Source organism: Lissotriton helveticus, chromosome 11 (assembly GCF_964261635.1).
Source record: "Lissotriton helveticus chromosome 11, aLisHel1.1, whole genome shotgun sequence".
NCBI classification, from domain to species: domain Eukaryota; kingdom Metazoa; phylum Chordata; class Amphibia; order Caudata; family Salamandridae; genus Lissotriton; species Lissotriton helveticus.
The window spans coordinates 292,561,868-292,580,142 of NC_136072.1; the positions used below are offsets into that span (position 1 = coordinate 292,561,868).

The following is an 18,275-nucleotide window of genomic DNA, read 5'->3' on the forward strand; positions in this document are numbered from 1 at the left end:
TGAACCAATCAAACACTCACACCTAGTCAACAGATCTGGGTTTAATCCATTGCCGTTCTTTAGCCCACTCTGCCACCCCAGTTCAGACATGGCCATATGCAAATCGGTCTGACCCTGGCCTCATGGGAACAGTCCAGCCCGAACTGCCAAGCCATGCCTTCCCTGGACCAGAAACAAGTTTCCTCTGATCAGTTTCTGGCATTCCAGCCGTCTTCAATGGGAGAATATGTGACTACTTCCACTCTTGTTTAGCAAGATATGTTTTTCCCACAATTACTTGGCACCTTTGTGAGTTTAAAGTCCCCTTTCAAACTCCCCCAAGAAGATCCAGTAGCGAAGTGAGCATCTGCTTCTGTTAGTCACTACAAGACTTATGAACCTGAAAATTGTGGTGGTAGAGCTACAGGACCCCCTTTTGCCCTCCGTGGCTGTCTATGAAAGCATAATTTCTGCAACAGCAGGAATGAGTGGCAGCAGATTGTAATTCCTGTTCACTCTTTGACTCCGGGCAGAGACCTCTTGCCAATGGTTGGCATCTTTTGGCACCTGTTACACAATCACAAAAGCGTGAGGTTCTGGGGCACTTTGATAAGAAGAAAGCCTACTTGTACTACACAAAAACATAGAATTATTGCAGAAACAGCCTGGAGTGGCGGGATGATAGAAAAGCAAAGGGGAAGCATCCCTGATATAGCTTTCAGTAGATACTGTGCAGAGCAGTGACGGGACAGAAGAGGCAACAGGAAAGGAGAAGTAATAGGGCAGGAGAGGTGACCGAAGCTGGAGAGGTGACCGAAGCTGGAGAGGTGACCGAAGCTGGAGAGGTGACCCAAGCAGGAGAGGTGACCCAAGCAGGAGAGGTGACCCAAGCAGGAGAGGTGACCCAAGCAGGAGAGGTGACCCAAGCAGGAGAGGTGATTAGGCATGGGCAGGAGTGGTAACCGGGCAGGAGCGGTAACCGACCAGGAGCAGCGAAGGGACCAGGAGCAGCGAAGGGACCAGGGGCAGCGAAGGGACCAGGAGCAGCGAAGGGACCAGGAGCAGCGAACGGACCAGGAGCAGGCATTTCCCAGGGCGACTGGAAGGGTAGGGGGCTAGTTTAGTTTGGGGGGACGGATTTTGTACAAGTGCAGGAGTTTTAAAAACACTGCAAAGTTCTTCGTATATTCAGCAGGTTTCGGTCAACAATACATGTGCCAAGATAACTTTGGTGATCAATGTACCTGCTGGAGAGAGATGGGAGCATGTTTTGTCTAGTGGCTGTTTTACTCATCTAAGGTATTGCAGAGGGGTAATATGACTGCTGCAAAGAACATGTACCATGCATATCGAAGAGCAATATTTTATGTGCATAGTTCAGTGGGTACTGCTTTGTGTTAACTTTCCGAATGAAAGGACACTTCAATACATATGGCCTGGCAGTTCAGGCTAGACTGTTCACATTGGGTGCAGGATCAAGACTGATTTGCATATGGCTGGGTCCAAACTGGAATGGCATGGTGGGCAAAAAAAACAATGGATTTATGCCCAGATCTCTGAACTGGGGTGAATGTATGACATTTTTCTGCATTCTGTCCATCAATTGTTGTTTTTACATTTGACACCCCAAGTGGGACAGGTATGCTCAGACGTGAGTCCTGTGCTCTCCATGCCACTGGAATCAAGCTATCCTGTCTGATGAGGGCTGAAAGCCCGAAACCGGTCCTAGGATGCTTGTTTCCAGTAGAGGGAGGACCTGGCCTGGCAGTTCGGGCTGGACTGTTCCCATTTGGTGCAGGATCAAGACTGATTTGCATATGGCTGGGTCCAAACTGGAATGGCATGGTGTGCAAAAAACGATGGATTTAGGCCCAGATCTTTGTACTGGGTGAATGTATGACATTGTTCTACATTCTGTCCACTAGTTATTCTTTTTGCTATATTATGATTGAGCTGCTACTTGGCTGACATGAATGTGAAGGAGCCTTTGTGGGTTTCTGTGAGTCTAGATTCTCCTGAAGAGTCCCTTTCTCTTCTGAGCCCTGCTTAACACATGTGTACAGGAGGAGCCCTGTATTCATGACCTCAATGTTTGAGACAAAAAATAATCATGGATTTCTGAACATTGAGAGTAAAAGCATTAAGGTAACATGTTGTTCCTGATTATATTTCGCACGCTTTACATAAACCTGTATTCCCTATGAGTGTTCGCTTTTTCCTGAATTAAACCTCAAATAAACATGTTTATCCATTGTTTGAATTAAATAACGTTATAAGCTGTAACTGATCAGTGAAATGCTAAACGTACTAAAAATTGGCATGTTTTGCTATTTCTAGCCACACCCCTGACTCCGCCCACTGATTCAAACTTCGGTTTTTCCCGCCCCCTGATTCTCCACCCACAGTTCCCCCTACTTTTTTTTCCCACTTCGACCACTGGTCCTGCACAGCTATGCACCAGGCCCAGCACTGGGTCATGTCTGCCTCAGGCCAGAGGAGAAGGATGCACAGTTGAATTCCTGTGCTGGAGCAGAAGAATTGCGGGATTATACACACTCTAGTACTCATGTGAATGCCCGATGCTGGGAGATCTCGATCCAGAGCTCATTCCTGCTGCAGGTGGCACAACCGAACCTTATGTCGGAGTTTGATCCCGGCTGTGCGAGGTCCTTGGTTCCTGGCACCACTCGCGTCCATATAATGTTAAGGGTGGGGGACCAGGAGTTCGCTTCACGCCATCAGACGTGTCCACAGCCCATCACTTTTCAATCAGTCTATCTTGTTTCTTGGAATCCTTGGTTCTCACAGATAAAGCATGTTTCTGAAGCTATGTTGTACCCAGCATGCATGTATTTCTTTGCATGAATGTAAGAAATCGGTGTCGAATGGGTTGGGTGAACTGTGCTGGGATCCGCTGCCTGCACCACATTGTGGCATTGAACAACACACTGCAGATGGGGAAGCAAGAAATAACAGGGAAGGAGAGATACAGAGGGATTGAGGACATCTGCAGGACAATAGGAGGAGATTGACCCCCCCCCCCCCCTAAACAGGCCCCACAATTCATCTCTTCCCTAATAAAAGCTGAAATGGTCTAGAAACAGAGGAACAAAGTGAATAAGTAAGCAGGAGGGGAAGTATTTGGAAACATCAGAGGCAAGTGGGATTTTACGGTTTGAAAAGCAGCAGCACTGTGCCAGCATCTGTAAACGCCCAACTGTGAAAAGTCCTAGAACCACAAAGAATTATTTAAAAAATGGACGCTAGTTAAAAATTGGAAAATATACTTAGTATGTAATGGTTCTTTGATGTGGGCCTGCTGCAGTTAAACAGGCTGCTAATATTGTTAGATTTTCTGCTTTCCAGACATAAAACCCCTTGCATACTTGTAAACTGTTCAAGCTCTGTGGAGAAAAGGGGAGGGGGTTATGAACTGTGCTGAAATGTGGGGATCTTGCAATGTCCGCTATGTGCACACGTGTCATGGTGCCAGCAGCTATTTTCACTGTTATACGTGGACGTTTTACCTTGGTAGACACCAATTTCAAATGAGTAAGCAAAAAATAAAAATACAGCTAATAGGGGAAAAAAATGTTCACGCCAGTATCTTGGCACTAGTATTTTAGAGACCAGCCCTATTAGCTTTTCCAATGCTTCTTGTTTTTGTAGCTTGCTCAATCAAACCTTAATGAAGTGGGAATCGTGTCAGTAATCTGAACCTGTTAACATGTGAAGCCTGCCCATGAAAAGAAGGGGTGTGCCCAACAAGTTTCAAAATGCTTGTGCTGTTTTTTAAATCTATGCCTCGAAGTTAAAGGAGGAATGGACTTTCAAAGAAACTTCTGGAAGCTATGCACTCTTGAAATGCGCGGGGTAGTATCTGATAATACTACACAGTCAGCCAAAAGCGCATTTCAAGTACATGTAATGCAATGTTGTGTTTGCTTGGTGTATGTTTTTAGTTGTCTAGGCTAGGTCTTTGCTGTTTTGTAATGCTGGCAGTCATCTGACAGTCAAATGGATTCATGGCATGTGTGACAAGTTCAGCCTGTCCCGACTTTTAACCAACAGCCCTTTGCCTTCTGGGACTTTTGATTTTGAGTCCAGCATTATACTGTATTGACAACCGCAGCACTGAAAGTACACTTGCAACGTCAAACGTGTTTTCCTACTTTTTTTTTATTTTTTAAAAAGGGTTATAAATTAGCTACACGTATTTTAGAATAACGAGTGCTTACTGTATAAGGAGTCTTAGAATGTTTTATAATACCTATATTTAGCCCAACTTAAGTTTTTCCGTTTATGTAATGGCAACTTGTTTAGTTGCAGGGTGATTTACTGGCAACTCTTTAGATTGCGCATCTCGTGCCGTTTGAAGCCAAGTCAGGCTTCTTGCCTGGTTATTGCTCAGATGCCCCGGCTCTAAGGCCAGCCTACCTCTAGCTACTGAGTGAATATTTCTTTATGCATCGGTATTGAGCATCGAAGGTTTAGACTTGGTCCCTGAATGTACCCCCATCTGGAAAATTTAGGACCTGGTGGCTATTTGCGCCTCACAACCAGGAGGCCAAAGACTTGTTTGGTTGCAGTGAAGTGAATGGTATGTATTTGAAGTCTCACAATATATTTTATGTTTCCAAGAATGTTGTGCTGCGCACCAGGCTCGCTTTTTATAGATGAAAGATGTTTTAGGTCTATTTGCACTCAGGCATGCTTAGAGCGGGAGTAAGCTTGCCTACTAGCCGCAAGATGACACAAGCCTCTCGCTCTCCGGCATACCTCTCTCAGATACGTCATTTAGGGGTCGCAGCTGCGCACCTGGCACGGCCTTTGCGACCCCTGAACTCAGCGGTAGCAAAAGAAATTGCAAGAACATGAGGGCTGCAAATCCTTCTAGGTGTCTGGGCTCCACCCTTCTTGTTTTCTGTACGAGTTTGAGTTATTTATAGTGAATAATTGTCTTTTATTCACTATGGGTGTGATTAAAAATTGGAGCTCCAAAAACTGGAACGAGAACTCCCTCGATAGCTGATATAAAAAAACACATTTGAAATCTATGGTGCGTGTGTGAGAGAGTGTGTTTGTATGTGTGAGCATTTGTAACTAAATGAGTCCATGACAGCAAGGGAGTTAGACTGAATGTCTGAGAGTATGCGTGAATCAGAGTGAATTGGTAAAACGGAGTGCACAAGTGTTAATATGAAGGAATAAGTGAATAAGTGTGAAGGCGTGAGTGCCTGAGAATAAGTAACAGTGAGAATGAGGGAGTGAGAGTAAGAGGGAGAGTAGGTAAGTGTAAGTATAGCTGGTTCAGAGTAAGAATGAGTGAGCATGTGCAAGGAAATAAGCTTTTTGCAGTCCCCACCATCACACTTTTTGCCCCTCTTTTTGACTATTAAGAACTGGTACAATAACTCAGAGCGCACTGAGGCCTGCTAAGTAGACTTCTGTAGACTTCTGTGCCAGCGCTCTAACCCATAAATCATATATGGTGAGTTGGCTTATACTCAATTAGCATAACTTAACTTGCATATAAGTCCCTAGTAAATAGTACCAGGAGTACCTAGTGCCTGTAAGTTAAGGTGTCACTCATGAACTGCACTCCTTATTGTGCCATTTCAACTGTGATAAAGTAGACTTCAACTCCCAGCCCTCCAATGTTGGCTGGTAAAGTAGTTTACGAATTGCTAACTCAAACTTGCCGTTTGAAGTAAAGACAAAGCCCAAACCTCCCTCTTAATATAAAAAAAATCAATATATATCTATCTTTAGCTATATATAATGCGTATCACCCCCAGGCAGGCCTAGCAAGGCCTAAGGAAGGGTGCAGTATATTAAGAGATGGAACATGTTTTTGACAAAAAAAAAACACATTGTTATTTTACTGTGTGTAGGTTAGTAGCCCCATTGGCGGGTACCAAGTGACAACTCAACAGTGCTAACTTGGGGCCCATCGGGAGACTGGGAGGGGAAAGACCGACCGGAGACAATATAAGGTGTGATAAAGGCCGCTTTATTGGGAACAGGTGCATCTTAACAATACCACATCCTTTGCCGTACAATACTAGGCCTAACAAAATATGCACATACCTGACCAAACCCCCCACCCCCACCCCTAAAACATTGCCCCGCAAACAACAAAAACATAAGTACCAACTCTCCAAACACCTGCCTCAACTTTTTAAACTCTTGCCATCTGTACACTCCCTCCCCCTCTGGCCAGGAACCTCATTCCTCCTATCCTACCCCCCCTTAACTAGGAAAAAGTGCCACCCCAACCAACTCTTACCAGCACCTGCCCCCAGCGACATCGGATCTCAGCCACCTAACCAAAAAACGCACCTGCTCCCAAAAAACGCACCTGCTCCCAACAAAACCCCTCCAGAATTTACCCCCCCCCAAACGGGAACCCCAATCCCCGCAACCACTCGCCACCAAGCCTCTTAGGGAGGGCGGGAGGGACAACAACTTCCCTGCCTAACTCGGCTGCTGGGTCACTGTCCCTAAAATGGTGCACAGTGACCCAAAATGGCCGTATTTATCTAACCCCAGCCCAAAGAGAGCCCAAACCAGCCCAATGCCGCCCAAGAAGCCCAACCAGCCCAACTAGCCTTCCTGTCCCCGTACTATCTCTTCCCCCCCCCCTTCCTCCCGTGGCCCCAAACCTCCCCGGGGGGGGAGAGCCTCCCTCCGGTCGGCCACCCCCGCAAAGCCCCATTCTGAATGGAGCTACTAAAAAGGGTACTTTAAGGTTTCAATAGAATATGACTTTAAATCCAACTTAACTCTTAAGTTGACTTCAATGTAACTTTTCAGTAAAAGGCAACTTTAGAAAGTTTCCACTCTAATGGCCAAGTTTCCATGGCCGTTTGAGTGGTCGCCACAAAAACGCTTTCTCCCCTCCCGGGGAGGGGTGTGAATGACTCCCAGGAAGGAACAACAAGGGCTTGAAATGGGATGAGGTGTGAATCTCTTCCTTGCAGGAAAGCCAAACCAGGTGTGAGCTCAAAAGGCAGGCTTCAAAGGCAAAGTCACCCTTAAAGGGCAGGGGGGGCTTCCCTTTTTAGGTCGAGCATTTGAGACCTCTTGTATATAATTTAGTATATACTTATAAGTGTATGTACTTTGTGGGCTCTGGAGATCTTCCCTAGGACTTGTCTGCTTCCGCTTAGGGACTTTTTTTCCCCCCTGTTCAACTGCCTCTATTTAACTGTCTTGATAGAAAATGACCAGCAGAGGTCAGTAAAATACCAGAATTGCTTTCTGCTGAGAGACTTTCTTTTTTTTTTTTTTCTCCTGGCGACTGCCTCTATTTAACTTGCTAGATAGAAAACGACCAGCAGAGGTCAGTAAAATACCAGAATCACTTTAGCATTCTCTAGATTCCAGTCCATAGAAATTGTCTTCCACAATCACCCGTAGACCATATTATTTTTATCAAATCCTATATTTTCAGTGATATGACCACTGAAGGCCCTGCTTTTTTTTAAAATAAAAAACCGAGCTTTGGACTATACCATTTCCTGCTGAAAGGCAAGATTTCTCTGTTTCCATACCTGGCGTGTCACACAGTTTGGTGCTTACTTTCCCTCCATGTTAAAGAACCGTAGATGTTTCAGCATCCAGGCTAATGTGCTGCATAGCTAAATACATAGAAGGTCCCAAAGGTGACACCGATTTGCATTGCAAATGCTTGATTTTCTAGTAGACAAGTTGGTAGTGGAGACAGAGAGGGGAAATCAGTTGCCAACAGTTCTTTTCCATGGGTGTGTTGCCATACCTCCATGATGGGTTAACAAACTCCACACAGTGAGAGAAGGGTTTTTCCATGTTGAGAGTGGGCAGCATTTTGGCTGCCACACATTGCAGGAAGTTGTCTTGAGGTAGGAGGGAGCCGAGTAGGCCATTGGTTAGTGATCACAGCATCCCCCGAAGGCACTTTGTAGGCATACATATGGCACCCTAGGCAATCGGACCTCAGATCACCACCAGACTGGAGTGCGGTCAAAAGAACTGTCCTGGTGTTTCCTGGACCTGGGAAAAATAGGCTGCATCACCGACTGGACCACACCTACTGATTCAGGAGCTATCAAGGACAGGACTGTGCCTGTGATACCTGGCTCAAGGAAAAGTAATCCCCAAGCCCTCTTTAGAAGAGGTGACTCGAAGAGTCTGTTGCTGACTACCTGCTCTCCGCTACTGGGCCACAAAATCTGTAGAAACCCGCTTTAGCTAGTCAGTAGTCACAATTGCTTGATTGCCACTGATTGCTTACGTGCAGCCTGGGAGACCAAGTACAGACCCTCTAAAACTTAAAAACCAAGTCTTCTGGACCTGGGAGAGTCATCAGAGTGCAGTTTGGTCACCCATGAAAGATACTGTCATTCGCCATGGGGAACCGCTAGTTTCCCTGTGACAGGAGACCAGTTGTCCAGTGGCAACTGGATTTTTGCTGGTTTTCTGGATTTCCCCCAGGACTAGGGACATTAACATCTGTGGCCCAAGTCCCCCCACAAAGACTGAGTATCTCCAGGAAGCTATGCTTGACTGCCCAGCATCCAACAGCATTTTCTGCATCCTGTATCCCTTGTATCTGGACCACTCCATTGATGTCTATGGCTTGTCACCCGTAGAACCTGGAACTGAATTTGAGACTGCTTTGATGACAAGCTAACTGTTCTACAACTCCTGACTTACTTTCTGTCAGAGTTGGTCCCCCTAAGGTGGACAGAGTACCCTAAAGCAACTTCATAAACCTTTTTCAAAGTTTCAAACGTTTCTACTAACAGCAGCATCTGCCAGTACTTGTTTGCCTTTTCACTGGAAAGCTGTTATTTATTATTTAGTTAAATATATGTATCTCTTGAACCCTCCAGTGGATGTTGTTCGTTTTGGTGCCCAAAACGTAATTTAAACGAGAGCTATTTTTATAAAATAACGTTGGATTCCTTTTTGTTATGTGATTTTAATTTGTTTGTTTGGTACTTCTAAATGTTTTGCACTTGTTCCTTAGTTTAAACCTGACTTTTCAAAGCCATTGCTACCCAGGAAAGAGAGTGATGGATTATAGGAGACACGTCTCTATATTCACATCTACACAATAGATGAGATACACAAGTTCTCTCCCCGGTGACAAGTGTGGTAATCTTGACGTGGTGCCAGTACCTCCACCAAATGGGATGGTGGGGCTGCATTACCCGAGAAACCCCGATGTGGTGAAACATACTGGCTAGAGATGCCAATTGGGTTTTAGTTTCAACACCGTTTTAGGGATGGAACACAGGCCCTGGGCACCTGGTTGGTAGGAGCCCAGGGCACACTCAGTCAAAGCACATCAGCAATTCAGCAAAAAGTGGGGGCATACCCATGCAAGAAAGATGGCACTTTCTTACACAACCCACCCCAAACGAAAGGTGATGAGACTAGCCTTGCCCTAGGGAGTCTTCATTGTCTAAGTGGAAGAACTTGGAAAGTCCATCTGCATTGGCCTGGGCAGTCCCTTGTCGGTGTTCGACTTCAAAGTCCATTCCCTGTAGGGAGATGGACCATCTTAGTAGTTTTGGATTTTCCCCTTTCATTTGCATTAGCCATCTGAGAGGTCTGTGGTAAGTTTGAACCAGGAAGTCAGTTCCAAACAAGTAGGACCTCCACTTCTTCAGGGATCAAACCACAGCAAAGGCCTCCCTGTCAATGGCACTCCAACGCTGCTTTCTGGGGAGTAGCCTCCTGCCTTTAAAAGCAACAGGTTGGTCTTGGCCTTCCTTATTGATCTGGGATATGACTGCTCCTATCCCTAGCTCAGAGGCATCAGTCTGCACTATAAACTGCTTGGAGTAATCTGGTGCTTTTAGAATTGGTGCTGAGCACATTGCTTCTTTAAGGGTGTCAGAAGCCTTTTGGCAACTAACAGTCCAGTTTACTTTCTTGGGCATTTTCTTGGAGGTAAGTTCTATGAGGGGAGTCACAATGGACCCATATCCTTTCACAAACCTCCTGTAGTACCCAGTCAAGCCAAGGAATGTCCTGACTTGAGTCTGGGTTGTTGGAACTGCCCAGTTCACAATACTCTGGATCTTGGGCTGTTAGGGTTGTACCTGGCCTCCACCAACAAGGTGGCCCAAGTACACCACAGTGCCCTGCCCTATCTGGCATTTGGATGCCTTGATAGTTAGCCCTGCAGGTAGCAGGGCATGTAAAACCTTCCCAATGTGGATCAGGTGATCCTGCCAGGTGGAGCTAGAGACAGCAATATCATCAAGATAAGCAGCACTAAAGGACCCCAACCCAGTCAGGACGTGGTTCACCAACCTCTGGAAGTTGGCAGGGGCATTCTTTAACCCAAAAGGCATTACAGTAAACTGATAATGCCCGTTAGGTGTGGAGAATGCTGTTTTCTCTTTTGCTCCTGGGGCCATGCCAATCTGCCAGGACCCGGCAGTTAAGTCAAAGGTACTGAGAAATTTGGCTGCCCCCAACTTGTCTATCAACTCGTCTGCTCTTGGAATGGGGTGAGCATCTGTCTTGGTGACAGAGTTGAGCCCTCTATACTCCACACAGAACCTCATCTCTCGCTTTCCACCCAGTGGGTGAGGTTTGGGAACCAGAACCACTGGGCTAGCCCTGGGGCTCTCAGAGGGTTCAATAACCCTTAACTGCAGCATCTTGCTGACTTCAGCTTTGATGCTTTCCTTGACTTGGTCTGATTGTGGATAGATCTTCTTTTTGACAGGGTTACTGTCACCAGTGTCCACATCATGGGTACACCAGTTGGTCAGACCAGGGGTCAGGGAAGAGAGACTAGCATACTGTTGCAAGACTTGCTTGCAGTCAGTCTGTTGTTGGACAGAAAAGGTGTCTGAAAAGACTAGTCCATCCACTGACCCATCTTTTGGGCTGTAAGAGAGGAGATCAGGGAGAGGTTCACTCTCTGCTTCCTGTTCCTCATCAGTCACCATCCGCATGGTGATGTCAGCCCTGTCATTGTAGAGTTTAAGGCGGTTTAGATGAATAACCCTTTTGGGTGTCCTGCTTGTGGCCAGGTCCACTAAGTTACCTTACTCTTTTTCTACAGGATAGGGTAAGGGCCACTCCATCTGTTTTGGACAGCCTTTTTTGTCACTGGCTCCAAAACCCACACCTGTTGCCCAGTTTGAAATTCAACCAGCTTTTTGGTCATACCAGTGCTTCTGAAGCTCCCGGCTGGCCTCCACATTCTTGGATGCCTTTTCCATATACTCAGCCATTCTGGACCTTAGGCCAAGCACATAGTTCACAATGTCTTGCTTGGGTTCTTGGAGAGGCCTCTTCCAACCTTCTCTCACAAGACAAAGTGGTCCCCTTACAGGATGACCAAACAGACGTTTAAAGGGGGAAAACCCTACTCCCTTCTGTGGTATTTCCCTATTAGCGAAAAGCAGGCATGGCAACAGGACATCCCATCTCCTCTTGAGTTTTTCAGGGAATCCCATGATCATACCTTTCAATGTCTTGTTGAATGTCTCAACACGGCCATTGGTTTGTGGATGGTATGGGGTAGTAAACTTGTACTGCACACCACACTCCTTCCACGTCTGCTTCAGGTAAGCAGACATGAAGTTGGAACCTCTGTCTGAAACAACCTCCTTAGGAAACCCTACCCTGGTGAAGATACCCAGGAGGGCCTTAGCTACTGCAGGAGCTGTAGTAGTCCTGAGGGGAATTGCTTTAGGGTACCTATTAGCATGATCCCCTACTACTAGAATTAATTTGTTCCCTGATGTGGTGGGAGGTTCAAGTGGACCCACAATGTCCACACCTACCCTTTCAAAGGGGATGCCCACTACTGGCAGTGGTATCATGGGGCCTTTAGGTGGCCACCTGTCTTGCCACTGGCCTGACAGCACATGAACTCCTTCACCATTTTGATGCATCTAGGGCCAGTAGAAGTGACTAACTAGCCTTTCCCAAGTTTTGTTTTGCCCCACATGCCCAGCTAGGGTGATGTCATGAGCTAAAGTTAGGAGGAACTCCCTGTACTTCTGTGGCACTACCACTCTCCTGGTGGCTCCAGGAGTGGGGTTTCTTGCCTCAGCATACAGTAATCCCTCTTACCAATATGCTCTGTGGGTGCCACTGACATCTCCCTGTGCTTGTGAAACAGCTTGCTTCCTCAGGCTTAAAAGAGTGGAACCGTCTTGCTGACCCTGGCACAGCTCTTCCCTAGTGTGTCCCCCTGGGCCCAGGAGTTCAACCTGGTAAGGCTCAAGCTCCATGGGCTCAGTTCCCTCTAGGGTTTCCAAGTCCTCTCCCTGAGGAGAGGGGTCCTGAGAGGTTTGCTGTGTAGAAGCTGGTCCCCCAGTCTTCTTGTTTTTTCTCTTGGTTGGGCCATACTTTCAGGCTCCAAACCTACTTGTTCACCCTTCTTTTTGCTCTGTGCTCTTGTTTGCACACATACACCAATTCAGGAATACCCAACATGGCTGCATGGGTTACTTGCACAACATCAGCCCAGGCTGAGGTTTCTAGGTCATTTCTAAGCAGACAGTCAGCTGCCAACGTCTGAGAGACCACTACCTGTTTCAGGCCAGTAACCCCCCCCCCCCCAGCCTAATGTCACCATAGCCATAGGATGAATAGTGGTAACACTGTCAGCATTGGCGACTAGGTGAATTTTCCTAATCAAGTATTGCTCTGGGGAAACCAGTGTATTTCTCACCATAGTGACACTGGCACCTGTATCCCTCAGGGTTTCTAGCCTAGTTCCATTAATGTAAGGGTATTGCAAATACTTTTTCAGGTTGGGTGGCCACACAGCTACAGTGGCAAACTCCGCTTCTCCCAAGAAAACTAGACTTACTTGAGTGTATTCCCAGACTTGTTCTGGGCACTCCTCTGATCCTATTTGTAGACTTGCTGCCCCAGGAGTAGCTGTACTGGGTGCCTTAGGGGCCGTGTTGTGGGTGCAATTTTTATCTACAGTTAAATGTCCCAACTTCTTACAGTTGTTACAATAATCCTTGGAGGGATCAAAGTTCTTCCCCCTATAGGGCTGAGGCACATAGAGAGTAGTTTGGGACCCACCCACCTGCACAGGTGTTTGGGGCCCTTTGGAAGACTCAGACTTTTTATCTTGGGGATTCTCACCACCCTTCCCCTGGGGAGGTTTTGTAACCACCACCTTTTGGTCACCCCCAGTGGTTGTCCTGGTCACCCTAGTCTTGGCCCAATGGTCTGCCTTCTTTCCCAATTCTTGGGGAGAAATTAGACCTAGGTCTACCAAATGCTGATGCAACTTTTGTGCAGTTACTTAATATATGTTCCTTTATAAACAGATTGTAAAGTCCAGTGAAACCATGCACATTATGTTCAGCTAACAAACCATCCAGTGTCTTTACTCAGTAGTCCACAAAGTCAATCCAGGACTGGGTCTGGGTTTTGTGAGCCCCCCCCCCTCCAAATCGATTTCTGTACTCCTCAGTGGTGACTCCAAAATCCCTCAGAGTGTTCTTCATGAGGTCATAGGACCCTGCATCTGGCCCAGAGAGGGTCAAAAGCCTGTCTCCGCAGTTACCAGAGAACAGTTCCCACAGGAGTGCCCCCCAAAGAGGTTTCTTTACACTCTTTATTTCACAAGCCCTCTCAAAGGCTGTGAACCACTTGGTGATATCAACTTCCTCAAATTTAGGGAAAATCCCTCTGGGGATTTTAGGTTCAGAATTCTCTTCTCTATCCATATTTGTGTTATTGCTGCCACCATTGATGGGTGCTAAACCCATCTCTTTCCTTTATTTTTCTAGAGCCAGGAGTCTGGACTCTAGGTCTATTCTTTTGGTCAGCTTTGCTAAAAATGTCCCTTTCACTGGGGTTACTCCCAATGTATTCTCTGGGACCTATCCCACCTCTGTGAGACCTAGGATCCCAGAGATTGGTTCTTGGAGTAAAGGGTATGGGGATCCTCTCCTCCGTAAAAATGACTGGGTGGGGAATTCTCCTCCTCCTCCTCTGACGCCCCTACCCCTTCTGACTGGTCATCACCATGTTCAGAAGGGTGGCCTTTAGCATACTCAGCCAGGAGGAGCTCCTGGAGCCCTGTTTGGTTGGATGCAGGCCCATTGCTATATCTCTATTTTGCATAAGGACCTCAATTCCTTGAAAGACAGGTGTAAGTAAGGTGTGAGGTCGAGCTCCTCAACCAGGTCCATGGTGTTATCTTCACTAATAGCTGGGTTCTGTTGAGGCATTATAACCTGACAGTTCTAACTCTCTACCCTTGACTATAGTGACTTTTTTATTTTTCTAGAATTCTAATGGGACTTTAAGCAAGGCCCTGACAAGACTTGTAGTATTTTGGCAAAACTAATTTCAGAATTCTAAAGGCAATTTATGAGTTCTGTTGTGTGATCAGATGGTAACCAAATAGTACAACAAATGCAAGTTTGTATCCCACTGCTGCCACCAATGTAAGAAAGTGGCTCTATATATACTGGACCAAAGAAAGGTACAGTGTGTATAGAGGGCCCAGTCTCCAGAGGTATTGCAGAGGTTACAGTTAGATATAACCTTACTCTCTAATGTGGTAGCTTGGTCGAGCAGTAAGGCAGTATCCGAGGACAGTGTAAAGCACTTGTTGTATACACTCAGTCAGTAAATGGTCTCACACACTCAAGAACTGAACTCCAGGCCAATTGTTTTTATATCAAAAGATATAGTTGTTTTATTTTAGAACCAACAGGTATCAACCTATACTTTTCTCAATATGAGTGACTTTAGGTAATTACTTTGCAAAAGGGCAATAGACCTTGGAAGTACAATAGCTACAGTGGTTGCAATAGGCAACACCATTTCAAACACAATTTGACATTGAGCTCCAATGGGTTTTTCTACATAAATGCAGTTGATTGCTTCAAGGATTACTTTTCTAATCACCGGACTGGATCCTGGATTCAGTCCCGAGACATAAGCTGTAAACGGGTAAGTAAAAGCGTTTTGGTTACAGTTGTGATTTTTAAAAAATAGAAATGTATTTTCAAAGTTGACAGAAACTTTTCAGTGAAAACAAAGCAATGTTATCCTATGGGAGGAAATTCAAGTCACAGGAAAAGTAGGTTCTCGTTACTTTTGTAATCCAGTACTGGACTCCTAAGTTCAGCACAGGGACCTCTACCTATGACAGGTAAGTAATTTATGTTTTGTTATTTGGTACGATTTTTAAAGAATATTTGTAGTTTGCAAAAATCGACACTTAGAAGAAATTTCACAGAAAAACAGTCATTGGTTTCCTATGGAAGAAAATTCAGGTAACTGGTAAGTACAGTTAGGACTACTTTTGCGGTTCGGTACTGGGCTAAAAGGTACAGTACTGGTTTCTCTCCTGATCACAGGCGAGTAATTTGGAATTAGTTATTTGGCTGATTTTAGATGAATATTTTAAAGTTTCAAAACTCCACACTTCGAGTTATCGGCTTTTTTGGTAAGTACTCGACTGGTGGAGTTAAGGTTCTGGGCATAGACTCTGGGGTCTCCCAGTGTCAGAAAGGTGAAGTAGTTACACCCTCAGCGGCACAGGGGCAGTCTAGTGCAGAGAGACTAGGCCCAATGCAATCCAATGGAGGGTAGGGGGCCTTTGGTTGGTGGCTGTAAGCAAGCAGGCCATGCGGCTGTGGGAGCTGGGCTCCTGGTCACTTACTCAAGGCAAGTGGGGAAGTAGAGTAAGGTAGTTGTTTCACATCCAGCGGCACTCGGGCGGCTGGTTGCAGGGTGCTTTTGAGCCGTCTGGTGCTCAATGTTATCCAAAGGGAAAGTTAAAAAGTGAACAAAGGCTGCAGACTCTGGGACGGAGATTCTTCAGGTGCGGCCACCACTTTTAGAGGTAAGTTGGGATCTTGGAGAAGAGGTAGGTACCCCAAAGGAAGGCACAGGGAGCCGCAGGGCGCCGAGTGCAGGGGTTTCTTTTGTTGTCGGGAAATCTTGCCCTCAGCTGGTCGCGGTAGGAGGGGTCCCTGCTTCTGAGGCTGCAGGCAGGGTCTGGTTCGTCGAGAAGGATCTTTGGGTACTGCACTTTGGGTCACAGTCGCCGGGGGGACGTCCTCGTGGTCTTGGGTCACTCAGACACAGGCCGGGCATGGCGGGTGCAGAGTGTTCTGAATTCGCTGTTCCTGGCTGGCACCAGGGGTTTTGCTGTATGTATAAACATACGGGGATGCTAAGGGTCTAAAAATTATGTACACTCAATAAATAGTGTAGGTGAGTAGCAAGTGTTTGTAAGGAGAGAAAAAAATGTAGAAAGATACCCATCAGCCGACCTATTGGCGGAATCTCATCCTCTGGGTTGTTTTGAGACTGGTATCAGCTAGGTACCTCTCTGATGTGTAGAGGAATACTAACCTTAGATCCACCAGTGAGAGAAAGTCCACAGGATACGTTTTTTGAGGGTCTGAGGGAACAAGAAAGTTGCAGTGCAGAGAGAAAGTGTATAAAGTAGTGAAAAAAGTGTTAAAATTGCCTAATATGATGTCAAAAAAATACTTTAATGGGGGGAGACCATCATAGTGGCAAGATTAAAAGCAGCGTGAAGATAGTGTACAAAACAAATATCACTATCAATTGTTGGAATTATCTGGTCAACATGTTTCAGCCTTAACAAGGCTTTCGTCAGGACCTGTCTAGTTACACTACTGCAACACAAAGAAATAAGAAATGACCTACCATTTGTAGTTTGCTATAAGGTGGTCTTGCATCTTTGTGATTAAAGAAACTCTCCTAAAAAACAAAACAATTATGACACAGGCTATAACAATTATTTAAACATTAACTGCAAAAATGTCTGTGTGTGTCCATATCCAAAGATCTGCAATTATGAGATCTGGAAAAAACTCACCTAAAGATTCTAGGGAGATTACCTCACCTCGCCTGGCACTCGCTCAGGTTAAATGAGGCCCCGCTCTAAAAAAAGGGGGGGGGAGGAGAAAGGAAAAAGGAGGGGATGGATATTATTAATTGAAAGCAATAGTCTGCCATCCTTGTATCTCTCCTTTTTATTTTCAACTAAATGAAGTCACTCTGGGGTTTTAGGTAAACAAAAAAAGGAGACCTCTAAGAGCCCAAACAGTGATGAGAAAATCTTTTAAACCCATGTAACTGTTAAAGTAAAAGAGAAGAAAAGAGACTGCTGTCTATATTAATATATCTTAAAATCCCAAAATTCAGTTTAAGAAATAATAGCGCAGTCTAGATTAGTTATAGGCAGAAGTCTAAAGGAGAATTAGCCCAGTCTATAGTAGATGGTCTCATAGACATAATGCCCATTAACCTCGAGTTATCATGTAAAGGAAGAAAGGAAAAGAAAACCCACCTATCCGTCGGTACCTCCGGCTATCATCTGAGCCGAGGGGAAGGTGAAGGGCATTCTAATCCGACTTGCTTTATTTCGGCGATGCGGACCTGAAGGGAACACATTTTATTGTTCCATGATTGGTTGTTACGTTGAAAGGAACCAGAAATAAAATTGAACTTTACTCAACTTACACGCCCACCATGTTGTGGCGGACCTGAAGGGAAACCAATGTTAGATTGTTAGCCGTGATAGGTTGTCATGGATAGGCATGTTTAGCTGCGATTGGTTGTGATATCTACAGGAAACCGGAAGAAAATATAACCGGAGATGAAAAAATCAAGCCTTCTTTAAGTCGCGCCTCACGCGTTGGAATAATGTGGCGGACCTGAAGGAGATATACAGTGATATACCGTGATAGGTTGACATGTTGGGCTATGATTGGTTTATAGGAAACCGGAAGAAAATGCAACCGGAAATGAATCAAAAAAGTCGAGCCTTCTACGTATAGGCACGCCTAACACGTTAGAATACTGTGGCGGACCTGAAGAAAATACGCAGTGATATACCGTGACAGGTTGTTACACACGCGTAGGACTGTGACGAACTTACTTTTAATCAACGATAAGTTGTGATGCGACCAAAGGATTCAGTCGAAAATGATATATTAGACTCGTGAAGTAGGTATCTTATCTCCGTGGTCAAAGTGTATCAGTCACGGAGAAAAACAGCACACTTCCGTGTAGGTTTAACCCCTCTTGTTCAAAGGAAGTTTGTATATAAACCGAGCAAGGAATAGCAACTTAATGTTACACATGTATTTTAAAGCTACAGATCAGACCAAGAGAAGTGTTGATCTTCCCTCGTGGTCAGGCACTACAAATTGGTTCATTGTGTGTCATTTGAGAGATAGTTGTGCGTTGGAACACAGTAGATAGATATATATACAGTGGGTGAAAGACTGCTAAGAGGCCCATGGTTTCTCTAT

General features: G+C 45.5%; 1 protein-coding gene across 1 annotated transcript in view; it reads left to right on the forward strand.

The window, feature by feature from the left end:
* LOC144791901 (nucleoplasmin-like) overlaps positions 1–18,275 on the forward strand; it is a 409,526-nt gene that overhangs the window by 26,759 nt on the left and 364,492 nt on the right. The gene's annotated exons all lie outside the window — the stretch shown is intronic.